This window comes from Erythrolamprus reginae, chromosome 3 (genome assembly GCF_031021105.1).
Source record: "Erythrolamprus reginae isolate rEryReg1 chromosome 3, rEryReg1.hap1, whole genome shotgun sequence".
Taxonomy (NCBI): Eukaryota; Metazoa; Chordata; class Lepidosauria; order Squamata; family Dipsadidae; genus Erythrolamprus; species Erythrolamprus reginae.
In genome coordinates, this window is record NC_091952.1 from 29,093,072 (window position 1) to 29,108,435 (window position 15,364).

Sequence of the window (15,364 nt, forward strand, 5' to 3'; positions counted from 1 at the left end):
GGAATATTTGTTTTACAATGTGTAGGAACTGACCCACTATATTAACCCGCTTAGCCAGTGAGTTCGATTGGTTCCTTGGATGAAAATTAGGTGAGCATTTTAACAAGGAAGCTCCATCCAACTTGCCACATTTCTTTCCTGTCCTAAAGTTATGGAGATGCCAAATGATCTTGGGAAAATGATCTTTTCTCAATTATTACAAAAGCAGCTAATAGCAGGATAACTTTGTTCTTTGCTCTGAGTTTACCCTTGCCGGTATTTAACTTTTGCATTTCAAAATTGGTGATCCTTCTCCCTTTACCTGCAGAAATTCTTGGATTTTGAAGAACCACTTACCAGGTACCATAATCAAGTCATTCTCAAACTTTTCTCCCTTCCACCCCATAGTCTTGAAGAATGCTGGGCAGACCAACATGTTTTTCTTCTATAACCAATAAGATAATAACCAGAATCTTGCATTTCTAATGCAACAAATATTCTGTAAAACAGATTTGAAATGTGAACATTACCCAAGCCTACTCAGCATTATTGATAATGGTGAAAAATATGGTTTTTTTCTGTTATCAGAAATGGCAGATTGTCAGACCTACCAGATAGACCATAACAAGAATCCACCCCAAAGAAAGGCTAAAATGATTTTTATTGAGCCAATCAAGAAAGGTACAAGACAACATCATATCCAAGTTAAAAACTGATAGGTGTGTGTATGTGTGTGTGTGATCTATCTATCTATCTATCTATCTATCTATCTATCTATCTATCTATCTATCTATCTATCTATCCATCCATCCATCCATCCATCCATCCATCCATCCATTCATCCATCCATCCATTTATCATCTAAGATAGTTCTGTCCTATTACCCACCACCACCTTATTATCAAGCACAAAAAGTCCCCCCCCAACCCACTTACTAGTAAAAACCTTTATTTTAAACTCTAACCATTTACCAACCTGGCTCCCTTTGATACAACCCAGCTATCCCTCTGATAATACTGTACTTCCAATGTCTTCTTGGATCCCACTAATACACAGAAAAATGCATCAGAATGGAAAAAGCATTAGACTGTATTCATATCGAAGTAGCAGCTACTTTCACAGGCCATAATCTGAGTTGCACTGTGTATGTAACCAGAGTCCATATGCAAGGCATGGATGTTCTCATTGTGTCACAAAGGAAAGCAACCCATAAATGACAGTAACCTAGGTTTTTCATGATGTGATTTGCATAGATTTCCTTCCAATATGTGAGATCGCATCATGGGGAAACAGTTTCATCACCTCTGTCAACAATCGCAAAGGTGTTGAGTTGTGCAGGGTTTTTGTTTTATCGTTTAATGATGGTTTTATAGTTAACGGTTTTATTGTTGCGAACTAGACTTGGCTGCATAGCTAGAGGTATAACAAGCAGGAAGAGGGAGATTATGATCCCACTATATAGAATGCTGGTGAGACCACATTTGGAATACTGTGTTCAGTTCTGGAGACCTCACCTACAAAAAGATATTGACAAAATTGAACGGGTCCAAAGACGGGCTACAAGAATGGTGGAAGGTCTTAAGCATAAAACGTATCAGGAAAGACTTAATGAACTCAATCTGTATAGTCTGTAGGACAGAAGGAAAAGGGGGGACATGATCGAAACATTTAAATATATTAAAGGGTTAAATAAGGTCAAGGAGGGAAGTGTTTTTAATAGGAAAGTGAACACAAGAACAAGGGGACACAATCCGAAGTTAGTTGGGGGAAAGATCAAAAGCAATGTGAGAAAATATTATTTTACTGAAAGAGTAGTAGATCCTTGGAACAAACTTCCAGCAGATGTGGTAGATAAATCCACAGTAACTGAATTTAAACATGCCTGGGATAAACATATATCCATCCTAAGATAAAATACAGGAAATAGTATAAGGGCAGACTAGATGGACCATGAGGTCTTTTTCTGCCGTCAGTCTTCTATGTTTCTATGTTTCTATGTTTCTAGAGTTGCTTAAGATGGACCAGCCATATGAATCAAACAATCAATCAAACAAACAAATAAACAAACAAATTTACTAATAAGTCAGGACTATTTTATGGAACAAATGATGTTATTTAATGCTGGGAGGGGAACAGGCTCTTTTAATTATGGATAATTTAAGAAGGTTTTATGGGATTATGACATGTATAATTTCTGAATGCTAGCTATTTATTTATTTATTTATTATTTATTATTTATTTATTAGATTTGTATGCCGCCCCTTTCCGTAGACTCGGGGTGGCTAACAACAGCAGTAAACAGCATATAACAAATCTAATGTTTAAAATAATTAAATATATATATAGCTATGCTGGTTGTGATAATAAACTGCAATCCAACAATGCTGGGAGAGCCACAAGTCTCCCCCCCCACCTCCACCTCTGTGCCTTTTTATTTAACTTTTTTTCCCTTATTTATAATTCCTCTATCAGCCATCAGTTCATTTGGTGTAACATCTGGAAACCCAGAATAGAAATTAGGATAAAGAATGTCCATTTCACAAAAGCCAAGGTAACCGTATACACCATTGAAGCTAGTTTTCTTTCCAACATTTTTTCGAACTCTCTTATGCATATCTAAGTGTTTAAATCATATCATCATCCCAAAGATTTTGTACTGTTTAATAACTTTCAGGAACTCTTTAAGTATTTATTTCTAGAAAAGACACAAAGCTTCCCATTTCAAATGTAATTATTCTAACCAAGGATACCAATTAACAAAAGATAAGACAATTTCATAAAGTAAAGGAGACTTTAACTTAAGGAATGAAACCACTTCACTTTTGAATTATATCAATTAATTCATCTTCTTTGTTTGACTGAAATGGTTTTAATTAGGATTAAGTTTCTTAGACAAATAAGCAGTTCCTCATGATATATTTTTTAAAAACACGCAAGCTCAGCAAAGGATTCTTTGTTTTGTATGTACAGAAGGCGCCTACTGCATATAATTATATTTAAGGTGTATCAAAAATCAGGCCATACAGACCAATCATATAATATTTTATTAATTTTATGAACTAGCTTTTTCAAGATAAAATATTATTGTACTTAAATGCTCAAAGATCATATAACCAACAAGCCAGTGTTTAAAAGAAAACAGCAAACAATTCTAAAATTTAATCAATAAAATAAATTGAGTATAATGCTTGACTTTTTGTACATTACACATATAATTTGCTGTATTTGTTTATTGTATACATCACCTCCAAAATTTTCAGCAACTTAAAAAAGAATGTCATAAACACATTGTAAAAGAACCAGTTCACATTTAAATTTAGCTTCCTTTAAAAAGTATCTTACACTTTCATTCTTTGAAAAACTGTAAAGTTTTCAGCATCATACATTTGCACATTTATTCTGAAATAAGTATAAATCAAGCATTTATGCTCACTTGCCAAGATCTGATTCTAGAAACATACTCTACAAAACATATTGTTAAATTAATTTTAAGATTAAATTTCAAGACGAACGACATAGAGGATTAGTTTTTGAAAAAAAATATGGATTTTAATCTACAGGAACTGGTTTGTATGTATTTTAATGAAGTGATACGGACAATTGTTTAGCCTGTAGGAATGGCAAAAGAATGAAAACAGATAAAGTTACTTCCTATTGAAAGAGAAAAGAGAAAAAAAATTAAATGTATGTGAAACGAGAAAGATAATGTATTTTAAAATGATTTAAACAGTTTTAATCTTTTTTTCTTTTGTGTTGACTTGTTTTTGAAATATTTATGAAATATTTAAAAAATCCCGCACCTCTGTAGATTTTCCTCGTAAATTTATGTGTAAATTTTAAAAACGTAAACAGTCAATGGGCCCAAACTCATTTATCACTGATCTCACTTAGCAACGGAAATTTGGGGCTCAATTGTGGTCATAAGTCAAGGACTACCTGCACTTTAAATGTTACAATAAAAGCAAAGACTTGTATTATCCCAACAGTATTGCAACTGAGCTTTGTATCTTCTCAAGAGAGTTATCAGTAGTATAAAAAGAAAGATTCTGCAAGAGAACAACTCATTGGTGATTTTAATAAGTATCATCCACTCTTATTCTCTTTACAGATCTTTGTGTAGCTATTCAGATTGAATGAATTATCTGTGGGATGTGAGTAATTTTTTTTTTTTAAATATCCAGTGCCAAGTGAAGGTAAGAAAATTCAGGGACTATTCAGTAGCTTTGTAAGTTTGTTCAAAGCTCATTGGTCCAAATAATCATCTGCTGTTTGTATTTTTAACATGTTTGATTTGTATTCTAAGATTGGAAGTTGCAATTCGTTGCTTACTGTTATACTTATAGTCCACCACACCACACACAATACCTAAATTTTCTAATGCCAAAAGCAGCTCTGATACAAATAAGATACTTTTTATAAAAAGACAAAACCTATTTTTAGAGCAACATCTAGGGTTATTTTTTTTAAATCCAAATTGTAAAACCACAACTTGATATGGTATATTTCTGCTAGGAAATCTTTGTGCATTATTTTTAACTGAAATGAATAGAGACATGTCAAGACCATAGTTAGCAATTTCTAGTATTATCATACGGGCACGTGCAGCAGCTGATGAAATGTTTTTGCAGCATGCATGGATGAATAGAAAAGAAAACTGGCTTAGCTGTTTAGAACAGAGGTCCCCAACCTTTTTAGCACCAGGGACCGGCTTTAAGTTAGACGAGTTTTCTACGGCCCGGTGGGGGGGGCTTTGGTCATATGGGGGTGGGGTTATGGAGGGGTGGAGCTTAGTGACGCAGCCCTCCACACTTCTCCACAGGGCAGGGAGAATGAGGAGGCTCCTTTGGCGGCTGGGGGCTGCCTGGCTTTGTGATTTTGACTGGGGGGGGAACTTAGGAAGGTCCTACTTCTCCCCCCCCAGCCAAAAACTCAAAGCCTATCTGCTCCAGAAACTTGGCGATCGCGCCCCACCGCCGCCGCCGCCTCCGTTTCCCCCAACGGCAAGCAATCTAAACGCGGGAAGGGCATTCCGGCGCTTCCCTTCAGCCTCAGAAGCCCCCTCGACGCTGGAGGGATGGTTATGAGGGGAGCGAGCGAGGAGAAGAAGACGTCCCACTCATCGCTCCTGAGGGAACGGGCGAGGGCGTCGGAGACCCAAAGCCCATCCTGTGTGGAGGGAGACGGAGCCAAGCGGGGCCACCCGGAGACCTTTTCCCGTCTTCTTCTCCTCGCTCGCTCCCCTCACAGCCAGCAGCCCCGCTCGCGGGGGGATGCCCGTTCGTAGCTACCAGCCCGCCAAGCGTCGAGGGGGCTTCCGAGGCTGAAGGGAAGAGCCGGAATGCCCTTCCCGGGTTTAGATTGCTTGCTGTTGGGGAAAACGGAGGAGGCGGCGGTTCTTTTCTCCTCGCTCCAGAAAGTAGGCGATCGCGCCCCACCGCCGCCGCCGCCTCCTCCGTTTTCCCCAACAGCAAGCAATCTAAACCCGGGAAGGGCATTCCGGCTCTTCCCTTCAGCCTCGGAAGCCCCCTCGACGCTTGGCGGGCTGGTAGCTACGAACGGGCATCCCCCCGCGAGCGGGGCTGCTGGCTATGAGGGGAGCGAGCGAGGAGAAGAAGACGGGAAAAGGTCTCCGGGTGGCCCCGCTTGGCTCCGTCTTCCTCCACGCAGGATGGGCTTTGGGTCTCCGACGCCCTCGCCCGTTCCCTCAGGAGCGATGAGTGGGACGTCTTCTTCTCCTCGCTCGCTCCCCTCATAACCATCCCTCCAGCGTCGAGGGGGCTTCCGAGGCTGAAGGGAAGAGCCGGAATGCCCTTCCCGGGTTTAGATTGCTTGCTGTTGGGGAAAACGGAGGAGGCGGCGGTTCTTTTCTCCTCGCTCCAGAAAGTAGGCGATCGCGCCCCACCGCCGCCGCCGCCTCCTCCGTTTTCCCCAACAGCAAGCAATCTAAACCCGGGAAGGGCATTCCGGCTCTTCCCTTCAGCCTCGGAAGCCCCCTCGACGCTGGAGGGATGGTTATGAGGGGAGCGAGCGAGGAGAAGAAGACGTCCCACTCATCGCTCCTGAGGGAACGGGCGAGGGCGTCGGAGACCCAAAGCCCATCCTGCGTGGAGGAAGACGGAGCCAAGCGGGGCCACCCGGAGACCTTTTCCCGTCTTCTTCTCCTCGCTCGCTCCCCTCACAGCCAGCAGCCCCGCTCGCGGGGGGATGCCCGTTCGTAGCTACCAGCCCGCCAAGCGTCGAGGGGGCTTCCGAGGCTGAAGGGAAGAGCCGGAATGCCCTTCCCGGGTTTAGATTGCTTGCTGTTGGGGAAAACGGAGGAGGCGGCGGTTCTTTTCTCCTCGCTCCAGAAAGTAGGCGATCGCGCCCCACCGCCGCCGCCGCCTCCTCCGTTTCCCCCAACAGCAAGCAATCTAAACCCGGGAAGGGCATTCCGGCTCTTCCCTTCAGCCTCGGAAGCCCCCTCGACGCTTGGCGGGCTGGTAGCTACGAACGGGCATCCCCCCGCGAGCGGGGCTGCTGGCTATGAGGGGAGCGAGCGAGGAGAAGAAGACGGGAAAAGGTCTCCGGGTGGCCCCGCTTGGCTCCGTCTTCCTCCACATGGGCTTTGGGTCTCCGACGCCGCGGACCGGCTGGAAAACCCCAACGGCCCGGTCCCGGTCCGCGGACCGGCGGTTGGGGACCTCTGGTTTAGAACAACAAATGTGTAAAGTTAATGGGTCAGCAGGGATAAGCAAAATATTTGTTTTAGCTTTGTTTTATATACTCTGAAAGAATGGAATTTTCCTATCCATTAGAACATGTACAAAATGAAACAGTAGCAACGTTGATTTTAATTAAATAGGCTTCAAGAATCATATAAGCTAGTGATGGTAATTTAATAAAAGGACCACATTCTTTGCTTTGCAGAAAAATAAGAGATTACGTTTTTATTAGTGTAGCTATTCTAGATTAATAGCTTTTAAAATTGTTGAGACTAGTACGTAAATTATAACCATTTTTTCTAGAGCAAAAGAGAACTGGGTAGAATCTAGCAAACTAACGGGTACATTAAAATCCAATTAATACAATGGGATTAAAAAAATCAAATTAATACAATGGGATTCAGATGCACATCATCCTGCTATGGCTGTAATATAATAATGTTTACTAATGTTTACAGTATGCAGTAGTGTTTACTTTTGTTAATTAAATGCCTGTTAATTCCGTTCTTATTAAAAACCCATTTCTTTCACCAGATTCTATCCATTTTCAAAAACTATAGCATGAAGATGTAAACAGAATTGCAACTTGCTGTATAGGTCTTTACTGTAGTAGAAACTAAGCATTTAGAATCCATTTGATTCAAAACTTTTAATATTTTGACACAGAAAAAAACACTACTAAATCCATAACTTTAAAAAATTATAGCATTAATTGCTCTCTTTATATAAAACTGCTTCTTTTTCTTCTTTTATGCTGTTTATAAGGGGATAATAAAGAAGTTTGAAATGCTGTGCATTAAATAGTTGTTCAACAGAAACAAATCAAAGAATGAATGGAGTGGAGATTGGATTACCCAATTTTAAATACATTTAAATATGGTAACCAATGCAAGGCTATCCAATTATGATAATTTTCAGTACAGTTCTTCCTCTGCCATCTTTTATTGTGAGCAATCTATTGAAATTAGCATAATTAGAAGTCTCCTTAGCACAGCACAATTGTGGCAAAAGGTATATAATCAACAAAAGCAAATAGAACTCAACTCATATATTCAAAGCAGAAGAGCTTAGTAGCATATACAGTATATTTGTAAATCTAGTTATAAATTGCTCTACTTCACTTCCTCCAATATTCTCTATCTGTTCCCATTAAATGTTGTTTTTAATGTTGGAAAACAAAAAGTTGTTTTTCTTCATTTCCTTGCAATATGAAGCCTTTCCAAAGCCTTTCTGCAACGGGTAACTACTTTAAGCCTCAGAGGCAGAGTGATCATTAGAAGCATTACGATCTATAAATAAAGATTATATATATCCAGCATCTTATGGTTTGATTAATGGAACTCTGAACTAATAATTTAAACAAGGATCAAGCAGGCCTAGGAAACTTTGTTTCGGAAAGAAAAAGAAGGAAAGGAAGGGGAAAAAAGATAAGGAAAAGAAAAGAAAAGATTATGAATTATAACAGAAACTATACATTTTTGAGGATCGTCCCTTGTCTGAATTTGTATTTATTTACAAGAGACTTTCAGCTGCAAAATGAAAAGCAGCAAAATTTGAAGTGAAATATTATGGTATGTGCTTGATGGAATGTGTTTGTGATTTTAAATATACTTATCATACAAATCAAGTATTAATTAAAAGTGTATAACTAATAAAACAATAAAACCTTCATATTTTCTATTATGCCATGTTTCCATTCAAATTGGAAGATGGTATTTTGAATATTCCTTTACAAAATATCAAATTAAATCAAAATAAATCCCAATTTATCCTCCAAATAAAGCTGTTTCTGCTTACACTTGTGTTTTTAAAAGAGAGGGCATAAAGTAACTGTATTGAACTTAATAGGAAGGAGTTAAACTATTTTGTTGAATTAAATAGGACATAATTATGTTTATTTTGACTTTCACTCGTAGCATTAAGTTGAAGAATATAATTTATACTTACTTAGTGCAATGTATTATAGGGATGGAAATATATTTCAATGGATGCAATTACATTCTTTAATTTCCATATATCTTTGAAACACTGTGTTCCTTCCAAATAAATTTCTGTCAACAAACTTCTTATTAAGATGCTTGTGAATTTACTGCACAAGGAGATTGTAGGAAAGATTAATCAACAATAATTTCAGGTTTCATCTGTAGAAGAAACCACACAAAAAGTGTAGGAGAGATTTTAATGGGAGTTATAATCAGATCACAAAGTAATTAATTTGTGACTGTAAGTAGAAAGGCCATATCTCAGATACTAATGTCTACCGCTATAAACCTTAATGCATTTAAGGGAACGTTTCTTGACACAAATGTCCATTGGTCCCAGTTACAGGGTTTTTTCCATTACCTAAGTCAATAGCCCTGCAGGGGGAATTTGGTGTAAGGAATGTAGTTAGGGAAGTTAGGAATACTTTTTTTTCATAGGGTACCATTATCATTCCCATGAGAGCCTAGATAAGAAAATGCTTTCTATTGAAACCAATGAACATTTGGAGCTCTAAGCAGTAAATTTTGTTTGTCTAAGCCTCATTATCGAACCTATAAGCAACGGGGTGATTTTTATCAAGGAAAAAGGGGCAGTGAGGAAGAGAAGACAATCCAAGAAAAATCAGTGTGAGAGAAGATGAAGAGGACTGTTAAACAATATGAGAAGTCTTTTTATCAATTCTGTGTTAGATTCCATCTCTAATTAATACATATAGATATTAGGGATATGGAATGGATGCTACTTTCCTACTTGCATTGTTGTATCACCAAAACGCTTTGTGGTTTGATATCCTTGGCTGTGTAGAGTTAATACACATGACCAGGTCAGTTAAAGATCTAATGATGCAATTTGTACAGCGTAGTAGACTGGCTCAACATTAACTCTTCTAGGATATTTCTCAATTATCACATCTAAATATAAATTGGCCAGTTCAAATTGTAAATATATTTTATCCAGAGGGCTTATGCACAAACCTTTCAAGCATTTTGCAATTTCTCTTTATATTTAATTCAGATTAAATCCCACAGGACTGCAATGTTAATATAGGCAACTAGACTATAATGCTATCCTTCCACATATCAATTAATTTTAAGCATACAAGTGGTAATATGAATGTATATTACTTCTATTTGGCTAAAATGCTATTTACTATTGCCCCCTGGGACAATATAGTTAGAAACATAGAAACATAGAAGACTGACGGCAGAAAAAGACCTTATGGTCCATCTAGTCTGCCCTTATACTATTTCCTGTATTTTATCTTACAATGGATATATGTTTATCCCAGACATGTTTAAATTCAGTTACTGTGGATTTACCAACCACGTCTGCTGGAAGTTTGTTCCAAGGATCTACTACTCTTTCAGTGAAATAATATTTTCTCACGTTGCTTTTGATCTTTCCCCCAACTAACTTCAGATTGTGTCCCCTTGTTCTTGTGTTCACTTTCCTATTAAAAACACTTCCCTCCTGGACCTTATTTAACCCTTTAACATATTTAAATGTTTCGATCATGTCCCCCCTTTTCCTTCTGTCCTCCAGACTATACAGATTGAGTTCATTAAGTCTTTCCTGATACGTTTTATGCTTAAGACCTTCCACCATTCTTGTAGCCCGTCTTTGGACCCGTTCAATTTTGTTAGCATCTACAGAAAAAGATACTTCATGTTTTTTCTCTCTACTATCATTAAGAAAGCAATTCTAAGTTTGTCCTTTAAAGCAAATGAAAAATTCCTTGAACTTTGGTAGAGAAGAAATTTTGGTATTCTGGTAAAGATTCCTGTAGTCAGCACTGTATTTTAGAAATTTAATAGCAAGAAGGGAAATATGGTAAAAACTGAACAAGAAACATAGCACTTTAAACATAGCAGTTGTGCATAGCTGATTTATGGTGCCTCTGAAGTTCAGTTGTGCAACACATTAAGTGTCCACAGCACACATCCTGAATATATATTATTGCTTGTTAACAACTAAGATTTCAAGGTAAGTAGAAATGATACTTGGGTACAGAGCTTTTTAAGAAGAAGAAAAAAACCAAATGTTTAACAATTTCAAAACAAAAATCAACACAATTATAAATTTAAAAATAAGACGGTAAAGAAAATAATATGAGCCAATACTACAGCATAAGTTGAAAAAAAACAACTAATCAAGCACATACAGTAATATTATCCCAAGAAACTATATATAGAATTTAACTATTATGTTAAATTCTATGTCAGTATTCAAAAGCATACTAAACCAAGATAAATCCATTGTATTGAAAAAATAAATTCCAGAGAAAATATTAAATTCAATACAAAATTTTGTGTCAAGAATCTGATCCAAATATTTTAAGAGTGCTATAAAAGGCAATGCTTCAGATTCTCCCATATTAATTTTGAGGAAAATAGAATATAAAATTCAAATTTATTACTCTAAAATATTTGTTAGCCAACCCAACCGGTAGCTCACTAAGGTATTACAGGAGTTTTTCTTTGGACACCAGTATTTAATATCACATTCAAAATGTACAGTATAACATTGTACTTATTTTTCTTTTCCAGAAAACAAATCAACTTTTGATCTTTAATGAAACCTTCTTTTAGGCAGTTTTTTGTCACTCTTCTAAACAAACCTGAACCTCAAATTGAATTTGATTTGGAATAGGATCCCACAAACTCAATCTTCTTTTTATGCTTTGAGCAAAAATGATTTTAACACTAAAAACAGATTAAAATATCAGACCCCAAGGTAAAATAAAATCCAAGTTTATACCACAAAAGACATCTGTGTTTTGTTGATAACTGTATTACACGGGCAAGCTGCCATTTACTTCAATTTTACTTTCATATTTTAAAGAGAAATGTTCTTTTCCTGGGGTTCTTTGAAGTAAATACTAGAGTTCATACATTAAAAACTTCAAGCAGATGCCCAAGGACAAATTTATAGCTTCAATATTCATTTAAAATTAAAGTGCTGTTAAAAATTACAAGGCCATTACTGAACTCTCAATACTTAATGAACTCAAAACACTTCATCCAGAATATAAAAAGAAGAATATTATGAACATTATTGATCTGTCTAAAGATTGACAGAAAAGTAAAGTCAGTTATCTACATGGCAAATACACAGAATATCTATTCCATGAAAGTATATACATTTCCTTAATTTATTTTCTCACACGTACACACAAACATAGCTTTTGGTAAAGCATCATCCACAAGTAATCCTCCATACATTAGCACGAAAGCAAGAAATACGGACCCATATTAACCTAGTCAAGATACTACAATAGGCTTATTATATCTTCTACAAACCCATTCGAAATGGACAGAAATCTTTCCACAGTGAAAACAAACAAACAAAAATCTAGCCAGGGAGGGAGGAAAAAACACACATTCATTTTGATTTTTTTATATTAAAAAAAAACCATTTTGGAAACTATTGAAAACCAGCCACCCAGAGTTAAACCACTTTAGCCAAATTAATAAAACTTTCTGAGTAGTGTAACAAGATGAGGGGGGAGAAAGAGCTGGTCATTCCTACCACCCGATCTGGCAGCCCCCTTTAAAAATCTCCCACGCAACTCGGGACGCGCACTTGCCGAAGTTTGGATGGGAATTTCGTGGAAGGCTCACCAAGGACAAGAAACAGCGTCCCGAAAGCAAGAAGAGCCCCTTCTTCTCAAAAAAGACGCGACGGGAAAACCACACCGGACCCAAACTTAATAAGCCGCCCACCCGCGAGTCCAAAGACGCGCAAAATAAACCTCCCCGCGGAGGATGGAGCGCGCATTACCGTCACCAGGGCAGCAGAAGGAGGGCCGCAGCAGACCCCCAGTCCTTCAGTCGGGAGACTGTTCCGCAGGCTTGACCACATCGCCGCGCCAAAGCCCTTTCCCTCGCCAAAAGTGCTCAACGCGCGTAAAAGCGCCCTCGCCAAAAGTGCCCAAACGCGCGCAAACCTCGCCGATGCGCTTCGCAGGAAAAAAACGGCACCGGAGGGACCAAGACGGGGATGGTTGGAAAGCGGGGAGGGGGAGCTCGCAAATCTCCTGTCCACTCACCGCGGTCTGCTGCTGAGCGTCTGGCGGCGGCGAGGACGAGGAGAGCGAAGGAGCTCGCCGGCGGCTTCAAGGCAGCCGTCGCCGCTCTCGTGCTCGCCAAAGTCCGCAAGCCGGCAAAGGCACGATTCTCTTTCCCCGGCGAGAAGAAACGTGCCCTCCGAAGTCCTCACGAGGTCCCAGTGAGCATGTGCGACGGAGCTCTGCACATGCCCACTTAGGACCGAGAGGCTGCCGCCTTACCCTTAGCTCGCCCTTCACCTAAAAAAGACCGGCGGCTTTTGCGCGCGGACCCCGAAGGCGAGAGTTGCTGAACACTTGGAAAGGGACTGTCGGGGCGTTGGGGGGCGGGGGCGGCCGGGGAGGGTGTCTTGAGTGGGTGGTGGGTGTGCAAGGGAGGAAGAGGAGGAGGAAGGCAAAGGAAAGAAAACACACACACACACACACACCGTCAAAGGGGGAAAAGACGTCTTGCAATTCTGGATTTCGGGGCGGAGGGGACCTAAGGGGGTGGGGTGGGGGTCCCCCACAAAGGCTCCCCTGGCGAGGTTGCTCACATGCGGATCATCTCCGGTTACCTTTCGTGGCGTTGTAACCCGAGGCGGCTTCTCTTGGCCGATTACATCTCTCCAAGAAACACGAGAGTTTCGGGAGCTTTAAGGACTAACGCTCCGTGCGCGCCTCCGACGCTCACATCCACTCATTCCAGAATTTATTTATTTATTTTATCTATTTGTCAAACATAAGACAGAAGTAGTTTGAATATGCGCTTATGTATGCCCCTTACAGACCTCTTAGAAACGGGGAGAGGTCGACTATAGACAATCTAAGGCTAAAGTTTTGGGGGTTTGGGGTCACAGAGTCAGGTAGTGTATTCCAGGCACTGATCACTCTATTACTGAAATCGTATTTTCTGCAGTCGAGTTTGGAGTGGTTTACATTTATTTTGAATCTGTTACATGCTTATGTATTGCTGCGGTTGATGGCGAAGTAGTCATTAACAAGAAGGACATTTTGGTATATAACTTTATGAACTACATTTAGATCAGATCGAAGGCCACGTAGTTGTAAATTGAAATCCCAGTACTGTATTTCAAGTCTGCTGGAATAAGGTATTTTGTTGTGAGCAGAGGAGTGAAGGACTTTTCTTGCAAAATATTTCTGGACTTTCTTGATTGTACTAATGTCTGATATGTAATGGGGGTTCCAGACAGGTGAGCTGTATTCCAGAACTGGTCTAACAAATGTTTTGTAAGCTCTGGTTAGCTGTGTAATATTACCAGAGAAGAAGCTACTAAGATTAGATTAACAACTCTTAGTGCTTTTTTGGCAATGTTGTTACAGTAGGCTCTAGCACTTAGGTCATTGGATATGAGTACTCCAAGGTCTTTGACAGAGTGAGGGTCATCTACAAGTTCGTTTCCTCCCAGTTTGTATTTTGTATTCTGATTCTTTTTGCCAATGTGTAAGACAGAGCATTAGGTACTTTGAGGAGGCCCAATTTGTGGAGCGGGACCCATCCAAATTGTGGCCCGATATTTCAAGGCTTACGAGAGTCAGTTCTTCAATTTGAAAGTTGCAAGCTCTGAAAAAAACCACAATTCTAATATGGGTAATATTGGGAATAAGCCTGGTTGAAATCAGTTGTATTTATTTCTGTGTCATATAAGGTATAGGATACCAGATATTATTCCCATAATGCATTTGGTTCCACATTTCCCCAATTAGGTCTTTGCATAATGTGTTCAAAGTATGATAATTGGAGCATGGTCATTTATGCCTCAAAAAATTCTAGATTGATTTGTTCAATGACCATTTGATTTCTTGGGTGTCTTTAGTACTCTTAGAAGTCATTTTCAATACCTAAGTTCAAAAGCATTAATATTATTTCTGACCTGCTTTTTCTAAATCCAGGAACTGGAGATCATTTAACTTCTTAAAATTGCGGAAAAGTGGATTAAAATATTCTAGGTTTCTTAAAGTATTTAATGCTATTAAAGTGCTGAATATCAGTTTGGGGAGAAATAATCTCTCATGTTATAGTCATCTGTCTTTAGCATATTTTCATTGCAGCAGAGATAATTACACCATGAAGTTTCTCAATTTATGTGAAATACTGCAATCCTACATGTGGTCTATACAAATACTGAGTATAAGATGCAGCAGAGTCTATAAGAGGTACCTTAGTTTTGGGGTAGGAAAACAAGGGGAAAAAATTCTGCCTCTGCCTCCCAGCAATTTGCCTTCCAGCAAACAGCAAACAGTACAGATGATATACACTGTTTGCTGTATATTTCTGTGCATTGCCCAAAGGATCATTGATTGCCCTCTCCCCTCTTTGGAAGACCTTTATAGCTCTTGCTGCCTTAAGAAAGTTCAAAACATTCTTGAAGATCCGTCTCATCCTGGGTACCCTTTTTTTGAACTATTACCATCTGGCAGATGGTACAGGACAATAAAAACAAGGACAAAAAGGCTGAAAAACAGCTTCTGTCCCACAGCAGTAACTATACTGAATTCTATTGTATACAGTGTTCCCTCGATTTTCGCGGGGGATGCGTTCCGAGACCACCCGTGAAAGTCGAATTTCCGCGAAGTAGAGATGCGAAAGTAAATACACCATTTTTGGCTATGGACAGTATCACAAGCCTTCCCT

General features: G+C 39.3%; 1 protein-coding gene across 4 annotated transcripts in view; it reads right to left on the reverse strand.

Annotated features, from left to right (window-relative positions):
- EYA2 (EYA transcriptional coactivator and phosphatase 2) overlaps positions 1 to 13,351 on the reverse strand; it is a 169,545-nt gene extending 156,194 nt beyond the window's left edge. Inside the window, exon 1 of one of the 4 annotated variants that reach the window (XM_070744678.1) lies at positions 13,287 to 13,351. The gene's annotated coding sequence lies outside the window, so the exon portion shown is untranslated. Of the gene's footprint in view, positions 1 to 12,443; positions 12,472 to 12,711; positions 12,884 to 13,157; positions 13,213 to 13,286 lie in introns of those variants that run through there. The other 3 variants (XM_070744677.1, XM_070744676.1, XM_070744679.1) reach the window with 3 other exon arrangements.
- Between the last annotated feature and the right edge of the window lie 2,013 nt (positions 13,352 to 15,364).